The sequence below is a fragment of the Suricata suricatta genome, chromosome 14 (assembly GCF_006229205.1).
Source record: "Suricata suricatta isolate VVHF042 chromosome 14, meerkat_22Aug2017_6uvM2_HiC, whole genome shotgun sequence".
Lineage (NCBI taxonomy): Eukaryota > Metazoa > Chordata > Mammalia > Carnivora > Herpestidae > Suricata > Suricata suricatta.
This window is the reverse complement of record NC_043713.1, coordinates 42,991,752-43,005,058: the sequence shown is the minus strand read 5'-3', so window position 1 is coordinate 43,005,058 and position 13,307 is coordinate 42,991,752. Positions and strand designations below refer to the sequence as shown.

Below are 13,307 nucleotides of genomic sequence, written 5' to 3'. Positions count from 1 at the left end.
TCTGCATATTTTAGGGCCAGAATAAGGGGGCAAGTCACTCCTGACACCAATCAACAAGGTGCCTTGAGGGCTGGGTGCTCAAGCAAAAATAATTGAGTGGGGGGTAGAGATCAGTCACCATCTGACGGCAGGAGGCTGTGCAAAACCCGCCTTAACCTCACAAGGAGTATTCTCAACTCAGTGAGTTCAGAAATGGTTCCCAACAGTCAAGGATTGCACAGCGCAGATAATATGATAAACTAAAAAGAAACAAAATGTGTGGGGCACTCTGGTTTCAGTGCGCCCTGGAAACCTTGGGGCACACTTCACTTTATTTTAAAATGCATAATTTTAACACAACAGTTACATGAATCTAGGGAGATGTGGGAGCCCTCGTAGGGAGAAGAGAAATGTTTCTAACCAGCGTAAAGTGCCTTCTTTGTGACAGTACTGGACTAGACGAAGGGGATAAAATGATGAACAAGGCACAGGCAGTTTCAGGTCTCAAGTGGCTTTCAGTCTGTTGAGAGGCATAAACACAAAAACACATTCTTAATGCACTGGGTTCGGTGCCATGATGGCGATGGTGCTGGAGGGGCGGGAATACAGAGAAGGCACTGCCCACCTGGGGGGCTAAACAGGATGGAGGGAGCGTCACCAGCATAGAGTGAAGCTTTCCTGCAGGAAGGGACAGCTGAGTTCCAGCATATACAGCACTGAGCCAGGCGACCTGGTGAAGAGATGGGGGGAGAACATTCCAGGCAGAAGGTACAGCCCCCAGACACAGACGTTAAAAACAACATGGTTTGTGTGGAGAACTGCGAGCAACTTAATGTTTCTGGAACCCAAATTTTCAAGCTGAGAGAGGCAGTTGTGGTTAACAGGGCCTGTGCCCATTTCACAGATGAGAAAGGTAAAGCTTCCAGAAGCAAAGAAAAGTTAGCGTTGTCACACAGCTAACAGTGGGACCAAAATTCCAACCTCATCTGCCAAATTCACAGCATTTACTTCTAACTTTTCTTCAGAATTAATTTTTACAGATAATGTATTTGTAATGATTACACCATAACATAGGAAAATAAACACTAATATTTACTTTATCTGTTTTTGTTTAGGAAAAAATACTTCCTCAGAATTACAAAGATATCCATGAAATATCTAAATCGGAGAAGAGAGGGAAATAATAATAGACAATATATTTATGCATATGTGAGAGAAATAATCCAAATATATCAACTAAGATAGCTTAAGGAGCACCTGGGTGTCTCAGTCAGTTGAGCGTCTGACTTCAGCTCAGGTCAGGTCATGACCAACTCAGGTCATGATCTCACAGTTCGTGAGTTCGAGCCCACATAAGGCTCACTGCTGTCAGTGCAGAGCCACTTTTGGATCTTCTGTCTCCCTGTGTCTGCCCCTCGCCTGCTTGCACTCTCTCAAAAATAAATAAAAATTTAGAAAATAAGATAGTTTACATTGCTTGTGTGTTTGTCAGGAAAAACTATATAAAAATTATAATTATTAGGTAACAGTGTAGTGATAAGGTTTGTGATGATATCCTCTGGATTAAAAATATCAGAGACAGATAGAAACAACCCTTTGAAGGCATTCTGTGTGTCAATTCTCTACCTGTGTTGAGAACTACCTCAGTTCATGATGAACCCATTCCATCTCTTTAAAACATTAAAGTCAGGGATTTTTTTTCACCTTGTTTCAGGAGACTCCCAAATTCACAGTCAAGTAACTTGTCATTGGCTGGTCTTCATTAGCAAATTACCATGACCCATCCAATTCTGATGCTCAAAAACAGTGCTGGAGGACCAGGGCATGCTCCCCCCACTTCCCCCTGCAACAGTAGCTAACAAATTGGGCATGAAGAGAAATGATGGCAATGTGATGAAAATAGGAACAGGGTAATTAAAATGAGATAATTTAATAGTGTATACCTTAGGTGAGAGGAGAATGATCTTCTAAAATGTAACCCATTAAAACCACAGAAGAAGCAAAGGAAGCAATAAAATTAAAGCTACCTAACCTTGGAGATCTCTCTGGGCAGCCAAACAACAGGCCCCTTGATGAAAAGTGTTATTTATAACCCTCATGAACTGGACACATAATAGAAAAACAATGATAATCCTGACCCATCGTACTGGATAAAAACATCCACATTCAAAATTAAATGACGTAAGATGTGACAAGATCTGCTCCGATATTTCCCACCAGGCAAAAGAAATTAGAAGAGAAGCATCTAGATAGCCTATGAGCAAAGGCAGGATGAGTCAGGTAAGTATAGACTCCAGTCTACTTAAAGGATCTGGTTTTGGGGGGCACCTGGGTGGCTCAGTCAGTTGAGCATCCAACTTCAGCTCAGGTCATGATCTCATGGTTTGTGAGTTCAAGCCCTGTATTGGGATCTGTGCTGAGAGCTTGGAGCCTGGAGCCTGTTTCAGATTTGATGTCTCTCTCTCTCTCTGCTTTCCCCTACTCTCAATCTCTCTCTCTCTCAAAAATAAATAAACATTAAAAAAAAAGGCCGTGTTTTTAAGGAATGGGATTTCAAATCAGGGCCGTTTCTTGGTTAGCATAGACACTAAAGCCCTAAATATACAAAATTTTATTTAGTTTCTTGTTCTGGTTTTCTTCCTTTTCTGTAGGTCGTTGTAACTGTAAGAAAAGAAAAGGTCAAGAAACCTCAGGCACAAGACAGGAGATCTCCATATCTAGCTCCAAATCCAGCTCATTGAATAGCATTCAATGCATGAAATACACCACGCCTTTATTGTGTAAATTTCAATAGCCAACTTATTACAAACATTTCAGAAGATTTTTAGGAGATTTCTTTCTAATCCATGTTGAATAGAAAAAAAATTTCAGAAGAGACTAAACTTCTCTAATAACAGTTGGAAAGGGGATCGGCCTAAATGAATAGAATGTCACTTTTATAGAGGGTCTTAAATTGAATTTTATTTCCTGACTGAGAGTTATATATGCATACAATTAATAATTAATGAATGCTGGGAAAGAGAGGTTCTTCCAGACTGGAATTTAATGGAGAGAAGAGGATTATTTATGAATGGATCTATTATGTAAAATTTGATATGGCCAAAATGCTTAAATAAATTAAAATTGTGTGAATAAACCTGTAGATTTAATTTGTGTGCACTTAACACATACCAAAAGAACAAATCGTAGTTAAGGCTAAGTCTGAATACATACACATTATGAATTTGTGAAGTTGGAAATAGTGAAGTTTTATTACATAGCACATAAGTATTTTAACTTTCTAATGTTGTAAGGAGACACTTGGCTACAACATGAAATTATGTACCATAAAAAATTCTTGGACGTGGAAGTATGGCAAAGAATGGAAGAATTTTTGGAAAGGCAGTTCCAAAGTGGTAGAGACTAAGCTATTTACTCTTTGTATAGTATGCATTAAATCATATTAAGTGAATAAGAATGAATGAGTGAATGGAAAACAGAAATGCAATTTTAGTATTGGTATATTTTTTACCTCCAAGGACTAAATAAACTAGTGGTTAAAATAAGTAAACCTCTTCAGGATCAGGAATGTATTAACATAGTGATTTCCTACTCTAGAGACAGAGCACATGACATCCACAGAGTGAGTTGTTTCTGCATTCTGTAATGTGATGGGGTTGTGAAAAGGTGATTAAAACCTATGCTTTCTCTGCTGTTTGCCAAAGCCTCTGATTCTTAGGCAGTAGTCACTCCCTACTCTGACTTAGATGTACTGATCTAAATGTAAATAGCTGTGATACACCATAACAATATGTAGTTTCTTTAATTTCAAAATTAACCGACATGGTACTTAATTTAATTCTAATTCTAAGTGATAGTGAGAGTATAGATACTCTCCCTATTTTCCACTCACTACTCTGGGAAACACATCCTCAGCCCTTTCCAGCTCAAGCAATTGTTCAAAGAATCCTCCTTTGGACTCTCTCTTCATGTTACTTTTCTCCATTGGCCTATTTTTCATACCATTCCTCCCTTCCCTCACATTATTGCTCTCTCTCATCCTAGCATGTTTGATCTGATCCTTCTCTGCCCTTCAATATTTAGCAAAATGAAAACTTAATTCCTCCAAGTACAAGGTAAAAGATGCCTGATTGGTTAAACTTGTCTTCCACACTGACTAAACAACTTTTCATGGTTAAATCTGAATATTGAATTTCAAATAAAATTTAATGAGCACATGTTATGTAGGCAAGTATATGATATTATGAAGCATTGGCATCTGAACAGACTTGGATTAAATAACTTGCTATGGGCCAGCCACCTGGGTGTCTCAGTGGGTTAAGCATCTAACCTGGGCTCAGGTCATGATCTTGCTATTCGTGAGTTTGAGCCCTGCATCAGGGTCTGTGCTGACAGATCAGAGTCTGGAGTCTGCTTCCGATTCTGTGTCTCCTTCTCTCTCTCTGCCCCTCTCCTGCTTGTGCTCTGTCTCTATCAAAAATAAATAAACATTTTTAATAAAAATAAATAAATAGATAACTTGCTCAAAGTCACATAGTTTAGACTGGATTCAAAACCATCATTTGTGACTACAATGTAATCTGCTGTTGTTATCTAATAAATGCAATAAAATTAGGAATAATTAGACAGAAAAACTGTGGGGGAGATATTTTGGCCAAATGCATGCTGTGATAGTTTGAGAGCTCACTGGGATAGGTAGATACTGACTTCACTGATATATAGGTTTATGCGTGTCTCTGGAAACGCTTGCATTGTTCAACACAGTAGTCACTAGGTCCACAAAACTCTTAAGCTTCTGAAACATGAAAATTAAAATGAGCTGCAATGCAAAATACACTCTGATTTCATAGTTTTTTATTTTTAAGTGATATGACACCATATTTATCCATTTGGATAGTTCCCAGTTTGGGGGTATTGGAACATTCTAGTGCAGGTCTTCTGGTACACATTGTATACATACACTATCACATTAACATTCTGTATGTTGTTGACATGTTGGAATGATACTTGAGTATGTGAGGTACTATTAAAATCAGTCTCACTTGTTTCTTTTTACCTTTTTAACGTGGGTATTGGAAACTTCCTGATGCGGCTCCTATGATGTTGCCATTGGACAGCACTTCCTTAGACCCTGGGTCCGGTGTGATTCCTCACTGGCAGCCTCGCCTCTGCGGGCGCTTGTGAGAAATACAGGATCCTGGGCCTCACTCAGGAACTACTGAATCAGAAACGGAGTTTTCACAAGATGCCCACACTCTTTGTATTCCTATTATAGCCTGAGGAGAAGTTTCTTGACCTCAGGGGGACGACGGCAGACAATCGTGTGTTCCTCTAATGCTTCTGCAATCCCTTGAGCACAGGGTCCATGTAGAAATTACCACAGTGTTTAAGCGCTTACGATAGGTCTTCTCTTGAGGGCTTATTCAGTGCTTACTAAATACTATTAGTAATATATTTATCTGATTTATCTGATCAGTAAATAATCAGATATTCCTTTCCCACTGCCCTAACTGCTTTTCCCTTACCGGACCGACAATGGCTGCCAGTCCTGCCTGCGTGGTAGTCAGCACCACTGAGAGTTAAAACATTTCTGGGTCTCGTACACTAAGGACAACGGGAGACAAAGACCAGATGAAAACAGTGGGACATACGAATTTCATGTATACAATATATCGCTTCTTGGAACAGAAAGGAAGAACTGGGGTGGGAACAATTGCCTGAGAAAGTCTAGCCATGCGGCGAGAGTCTAATTGTCAGCCAGCTCTCCTCCGGGAGCGGAGTATATGAAGGTTATTGCCCAACAATGCAGGCAGACGGGCTGTTGCCTTTGTCTGCTTTGCAATTTACAAGTGGAGATTGAAGGGAAACCAAGCAATGTTCTTTTCGGTTTCCTCTTTCCTTGTTGTTACCAATTGTCCTCATTCGGGTTTCCAACTCTGCTTCGACTCATGGAGGAATTCAGATGGAGTTTGTTGGTGCTGAGAGCAAAGTGTCATGCTAATGAATCACTAAAAAGAAAGCTGGTCTAATTATAGCGAAATGCTGCAAAATAATCTTACTTATGATTACCCCTGATTAGGTGTAGGCTGCTGTGCTCACTGCGGGGGACTGCGGATTATCACTGAAACGCAAGGTGCCCACTGACTGCCAGGAGGGGAAGGGCTAACAGAAAACAAAAATATTGCAGCTGTACTCTATTATTTTGCTGTTAAAGCTATGTCTTAAAGTTCCTATACCTAGCTTGAAGCTGGTAATGTTCAATTAATGCTTATTAGTGAAGGGATTTCACGTTCAATAAATAAATATTAATCCACTGACAGCTAAGTATGCACTCATAAACTACCATAGTATTATAGTCATGTTGCCTTTACATATAAGGGATGTTGATTTGTTTAAGTGACTGCCAAGGAAGGTTGATTTGCTCTAAATCTAAGTGGAATCTAATGGAACTCTGAGGTCAGGGGTCACAAGAGAATGGACCTCAGCTTGCTGAGGACTCGTTCTAGGTTTGAAATGGTTCTGGAGAACTTACCAGACTTTCAGAGACCTTCTCTCCAGTGACCTGTCACTGCTTTCCAGGTATGCCCAACGGGAATGCATTGGGCTTTCTCCTTGTCAGCTCCCCACCTCTGCTACCTTCTAGCTTCCTGTATCCCTGCCCCCATCCTGTCAATTCAGCTTATACTATTTTGTCAGAGTCTCCCTAACCAATCTTTCAAGATGAAGCCTTCATTGCTTTTTGGCATTTCTTTCTCTGTTTTCTGGCTCAGATTTTAGAAGAACTATAATTTGCTGAAGTCATCATTTCAAGTCAGTCCCACTTTGTAAAAAGGCGGCTACTGCGCTGGGACCATTGGCAGAGACATTCCCCTAATATATAACAAGGATGGCCAGACATCATAGCTGAGAACCTACGACGTGTAGTTATTGCCCCTGGGGCTGGAAATATAAAAATGAGTACAACATACACAGTCCCTGAAATTGCCAGTAGTAATAAATGCTACGGAGGATATTACCATAAAGGAATAGGAGGAAGAACAACTGATAGATTGATAGAGTGAATGGACAAGGATTCTAACAGCAGATCACATTTAACTTGTCATCTGAATGAAAAGGAAGATCAGGGTGAGATGATTCTAAGCATACAACACAGCGTGTACAAAGGCCCTAGGGCAGGAAGAAGCCTAATATATTCAAGAAAAATGTCAAAAAAACCACCAGTGGTGAAGATCTGTGGTCAAGGAGGAAACTGATAGGTCAGAGAGGTAGGGAGGACCAGATGCTGTAAGGTTCTGCGATCCAGGACAAGTTGTTTGGATTTCATTCTACATAAATGAGAGCCACTGGAATAATATGATCAAATAATCGTGCTTCACAAGTCTGTGTTTAATAATTGTCATGTTTTTGTTGACCTTAAGTCAACTTATATGTATCAATATGGCCAATAAAACGGAGATGCCTGACTTTATTTATCACTAAGAAAATGATTAAAACACAGTATGATTGTACTGTGCATGTCCCAGAATGGTGAAAATTTAAAACGATGCAAAATGTCAAGTATTGGTAGTGTAACTGGTAAACCTCTTTGACAAATTGGCAGCAGTGACTTACACTGAACACACACACACACACACACACACACACACGCACATGCACACACATATTCTTACATCCCAGGACCCAATAAAAATGTATACATATGTGCACCAGAAGACCTGCACTAGAATGTTCCAATACCCCAATAAGTGGGAACTATCCAAATGGATAAATAGTGTGTAGTACACCCACATGGCAATACTCTATTGGGGTTGGAAAAGTATGATTCGTTGGCCAAATCTAGCTCAGTGCCTGCTTTATTACTTGAGCTAAGAATGGATTTTATATTTTTTAAAGGGTTGTAAAAGCAACAACAACAACAACAACAAAAAACCAAACACCAATAACAACAACGAACGAGAATATGTACCAGAGACTCTGTGTGGCCTGTAAAGCCTACAATGTTTACTGTCTGGTCTTTCACAGAAAAATTTGTGGACCTTAAACACAGCAAAGGGAATGAGCAAACCATAGCTCCAAGCAACAATGTGAGTGGATTCTCAACATGTTGAGCAAAAGAAGTTCTGGCCACAAGTTGTACCTGCCCTATAAACAGACAAAACCAACCTGCGGTCCGAGAAGTCGGGTTAGTGGTTCTATGCAGCCAGACTGGTAACTGGGAGATGGGGTCAAGGGAAACCTCCAGGGTTTTCCGAGCTGCACACTTATGATATGTGTAAGCATGTATTATTTGAACAAGTTATATCTGACAGATTAAAGGAAAATGCAGCTTAAATTCTTGAAGTTCCCCCCCTACCCCCTTCTGTCTCTCATGTATAAATCTTGGGACTTTCTGTGGTAGCCAGAGAGTTGAGGAGAGACTTTTCATCTTCGGTCTATTGTAGTTACCAGTGATGTCCTCATTTTCTGAACCATGTGCTTCTTTCAGGAACTCCTCCTATTTTCATATAAAACAATGATTTTTTAACCAGATACTTAGATCCTTGTAACTTAGGTCCTTACTTCCTCATTCTCGATTGTAGTCTTTCCCTTGCATCTCACATCCACACCCCGAGGCAATCGGTGGGCTCTACCTTCCACACGGGCCCACAACCCAGCCATGATTTTCTGCCTTCAGGGTTACAAACACCGTGCAAGCTGCCCGCCTATCTTTGTGGTTTCGGCTCTGAACTAGCTTATTGGCTTTTACCCTTGAGTCCTGCGTGTGTGTGTCCAACTAGTGCGATCCTTTGAAAACAAAGGCTGTGTCTCTGCTCAGGTCAGAAATCTGGAACAATTCGCCTTTCCGCTCAGAATATAAGCCAGAGTCCTCATAATAACGGGTAAGGTGGAGGCTATCTCTTGGCTTTCTCTGGCAAGTTACATATTCACTCCTCTCTGCCACACAGGCCTCCCTCACTTCCTCAAAAATGTCAGGAACATGCCTGCCTTGGGGCCTTTGAACTAGATGTTCCCTCCACCTGGTTTGCACATTCTCCAGGTATCTCCATAGATAAGCCCTTTCCTCCTTCAAGTTTTTACTTAAATCTCACCTTTTCAAAAATACTAGCACCCAGGCTTTTTGTGATGATTCTATTTAAAATTATTAATCTCTATAATCTTGCTTATTTTTTAAAATGTTTATTTATTTATTTTGAGAGGTAGGAAAGGGGCAGAGAGAGAGGAGAGCGATAATCCCAAGCTGACAGCACTGAGCCTTATGTGGGGCTAGAACCCATGAACTGTGAGATCATGACCTGAGCCAAAATCAGGAGCCAGCCACCTGACCCACTGAGCAACCCAGCTGCCCTATGATCTTTCTTTGAAAACAAAAATTCCATTATTGCATTTGACCATTCTATGTACTTATTTATGATGGTCACTGTTTATTATCTATCTTTTCCAGCTGGGACAGCTTTTCTTGAAGGCAGTGAGTTTTTACTTGTATAGTGCCATATCCCAAATGTCTATCCCAGTGGTTGGCACACAGAAAATTTCAATAAATATTGTTGCATGAAAGAATGCATGGGTGGAGTTCTGTCTCACAGGCACGCTATTCCTCTAGCATCCCTGAGTCTTGCCACGTCTCTGAGGTACCACTGTAGAGCGAAGTGGGTCATTATCACCACTCAACGGCCCTGTGAGCTCTATTCCCCATCCAGTATAGAAAATCCTGTCTTCTTATTCTTGGGCTCGTATGCTAATTGGGCTAGAACACTTTAGAGAAGCAAAGCCATGAGGCAGATTATTTTTAAATATCTAAAGCTTCCAAATTTGGCCCAAACCTTCTTTGCTTAGGATAAGGAAAGGAAATGAAATACAAACACCCCAAAATAATCTATCCCAGCACCCAAAGATGTGTCTCTATTCCAGAGAGTCAGGTATGGAATGCTTCAGAGCTATTGTGGATCCGTGACTTTGAGAACAAAATTTAAAGGTCTCAGCTTCAGGCTTATTGACACTGACTTCACTTTCTGTGGCTTTATAACCAGGACATTTGGTGTCATTTTTATAGAAGATCCAGTATTTATACTTTATTTCAGCTTGGCATTGAAAGTTAGTAGCTTGTATTTTATGATACCAAATATTTTTAACTCCATGTTATGCTGTCACATAAAATATACCAATTTTTCTGAACTTGTCTTTGAAGGTCATGTTTAAACAATTATTTTATTATGTAAACGAAGCATAAATGTGCTCAAAAGTGGGAACATGATGCAAGGCTTAGAATGGAGAAACAGATACCCACAGAACACTCAGGTTCAACATTTATTTTTATTTTTATTAGATGGAGAGAGAGAGAGAGAGAGGACAAGCAGTGGAAAAGCAGAGGGAGAGGGAGAGAGAGCATTTTAAGCAGGCTCCATGCCCAGCACTGAGCCTAATGGGGGGCTCTATCTCAGCACCATGAATTCATAACTTGAGCCAAAATCAAGAGTCAGACACTTAACAGACTGAGACAACCAGACATCTTCCAGCTTCAACATTTAAAATGTTTGGTACTTACTAAGGTAAAGAGTAAGACTACTTTATCACAGGAAGCTGATTTTAAATGCTGTTATAAAATGTTTTTTGTTCTATGACTGTAACTCCAAGCAGAGATCTCATTTGTGAGTGAGAATGCCAAAAACATATTTTCATGTTAGTTGGCTCAAGTGAAAACGTTCGTCCTCTCATGGAGAGAAGAACAAATGGATGGCTAGGCAAAGGCTCTAGAAATGCAAACCAACCTGACGAAAAAGTCAAGGTCACTAAGCAGAGATAATAATAGTGGTTACTCAAAATCATAACATATTCTATCATGGGTCTTTTTTCATTAAAAATGTTAATGATATGAAATTTTCTGTTCGTCAAATGTATCTGGGAAATGTAACTCATGAACCACACTAAATAAATGATACAATCTTCATAACTTATTCATTTAAAAATAAAAAGACCACATAGAGTTACTCAGGTATGATTAATTAACATTTTACTCTAAAAGATCTGATAAAGGGGCTTGGAATTCACTTTAATTATTGTTCTTATTATTTTGTAATTGGGTGCCCGGAGAAGACTCCTACATATTACAACCGAGATATTAAGGGACGGGCACTTGATCTGCTACAGAACATACTGTGCTTCAAATTTACGCTCAGCAATCAAGCTGACCTTGGGCAAGTTGCTTAACTTATCCAATACTTAGTCTTCCCATCTATAAAATGAGGACAATAACAATGCCCACTGCATGGGATTATTGTGAACACTAATTGAAATAATATATAAAGCATGCAGTTGAGTGTCTGGCCCATAATATAAACTCAATAAATGCTAGTTGTTGTTATTATAGTTTTTTTTGGTAAGTAGGCTTTATAAATATAGCTTTACAAACTTACAGTATTGATCTTTTTGCATTCAAGTACAGAACTTTACATTTATTTCCATTAAATGTCTTCTCATTAAATGCAGTCTATCCCTCCACGTTATTAATATTGCCTTCAATCTCAAATTTATCATCTGACTCCTCTTCTATCCCTTCTGGCCCTCCTACTATTCAGAATCCTGACTGTCATGTCATCTGAGTCTTTGCCCAACTCAGTTGTAAAAATGGTTGGCAAAACAAGGTAATATTCAGATCCCTAAATTTCAGCCTCATAAGTTTAATTAATAGCAGGCCAAAAATTAGCTCTCTTCCATCTGTTAGAAATCTTTGAACATTCTTTCATAGAATCAACATCGCACATGTCATGTTATACTTCAAATAACAGTGATTTTTCGTACATTTCTCAATTCCTCTACTAAATTTTAGTCTTCTTGTTACTAGGGATTGTGACTTCCTTATCTTTATTATTTATTCATTTAATCCCAGAGTATGTACCAAACAAAGTGCCTTCTCTAAGCACTTGGTCAGTACATGTTTTTAGAGTTAACAAAATGAAAAAAAAAAAATAAGGCAAAGATGGACGTATCTCTGACTTGAAAATATTACAGTTTAATTGCAAAAGGTCACATTCTTTGATGCAATGTACAGCTTCTAGAAGACACCAACCCACCTTTGAGATCAATAAAGTGACAGTTATCATAAAAAGGTCATCTTCACATCTATTTCAGTTTTCCAAGCATTACATTCTTCTTGCTTTCTTCTACCTTAAACATCCCTCCTGTGAAGCTTAATTATACCATGTCTGCAAAGCATACTGAATTCTTTGGAATAAAGATGCCATGGAATTTCATTATTTGTATACTGTGACATTAGCATGTCTCCTTGGTCAGGTCTATAAATCCCTTGCTACTCCAAATTGGAAGCAGCAAAGCAATAGATAATCTGAAGTGATATAAAAACATAACACATTTCCAGTGACTATTTCTAGAAGACTTTAAGATTGTGCTCTCTTTTAAAACATTTATCCCTTATGGCTTTTCTTGATAAAGGGCAATGAGCAGACCTTGGAAACTGATTCTAAACCTGCCAATAATTAACTTTGTTTCATTGGATTATGATGGACAAATCAAATGACCTTAGGCAATCACTTTACATTTTAAACCTCAATGTCTTCCTCTGTGAAACATGGTGTCAGAGTAGATGACCTCTAACTTACCTTTAATATCTTCCAAACTGTCAAGCAAATAGGGTTGTGTAAATTTCTTATGCACAGATTTATATACACCATTGTATATGACATCACAATTACAATTTGAGGCCCCATAGATTAGGATGAAAAACGAGTTCATAATTTAAACATAAATGATTCAGAGAAGGATTGTAAAATTTAAATGATTGTCTTAAATATTAACTACCTGCAATGTTCTTCCACTTGTTCTTCACATTGGATACATCCTGGTCACCCTCTCAAGTCCTGGGCTATGGTGGGTCTCTCTTCTGGGCTGTTCTATGTTGTCATTTTACATTTATTCTCACATGTTTTCATTCTCCATCTAAATTGTAAACTCACTGAAGAAAGGCATCACATATTACTTTTTTTATCTTTGAAAGGAAGGATGTACCTATTTAGGCATTAAGAGATCTTGAGCACTCAACGATTAAGTAGATTTTATAAATATCTGATGACTATACCAGTTGCAATACTATGTTTAATGTATTGAGTCTGCCATTTTACCCAAGGTCTCTACCTCTCAATTCACAAATCTGCAAAATAGTGAACTCCTGCCTTTTAGGGATGTAATGAGTGTTACATGAAATAATGTGTGCAAAGCTAACACATATCAGATATTTGATAAATGGTAACTATTGGTATCATTATTATTAGAATAATAATGATAGACATATACTTGACTTTTGTACACACAGCTAA

At 38.9% G+C, this 13,307-nt stretch overlaps 1 long non-coding RNA gene across 1 annotated transcript; it reads right to left on the bottom strand.

Moving 5' to 3' along the window:
- Positions 1 to 368: 368 nt before the first annotated feature.
- Positions 369 to 12,809, bottom strand: LOC115277782. Its single transcript, XR_003902514.1, has 3 exons — positions 12,793 to 12,809; positions 605 to 709; positions 369 to 499 (listed from the first exon to the last, which is right to left on the bottom strand). It is a non-coding gene; the product is annotated as an uncharacterized LOC115277782 (long non-coding RNA).
- Positions 12,810 to 13,307: the final 498 nt, after the last annotated feature.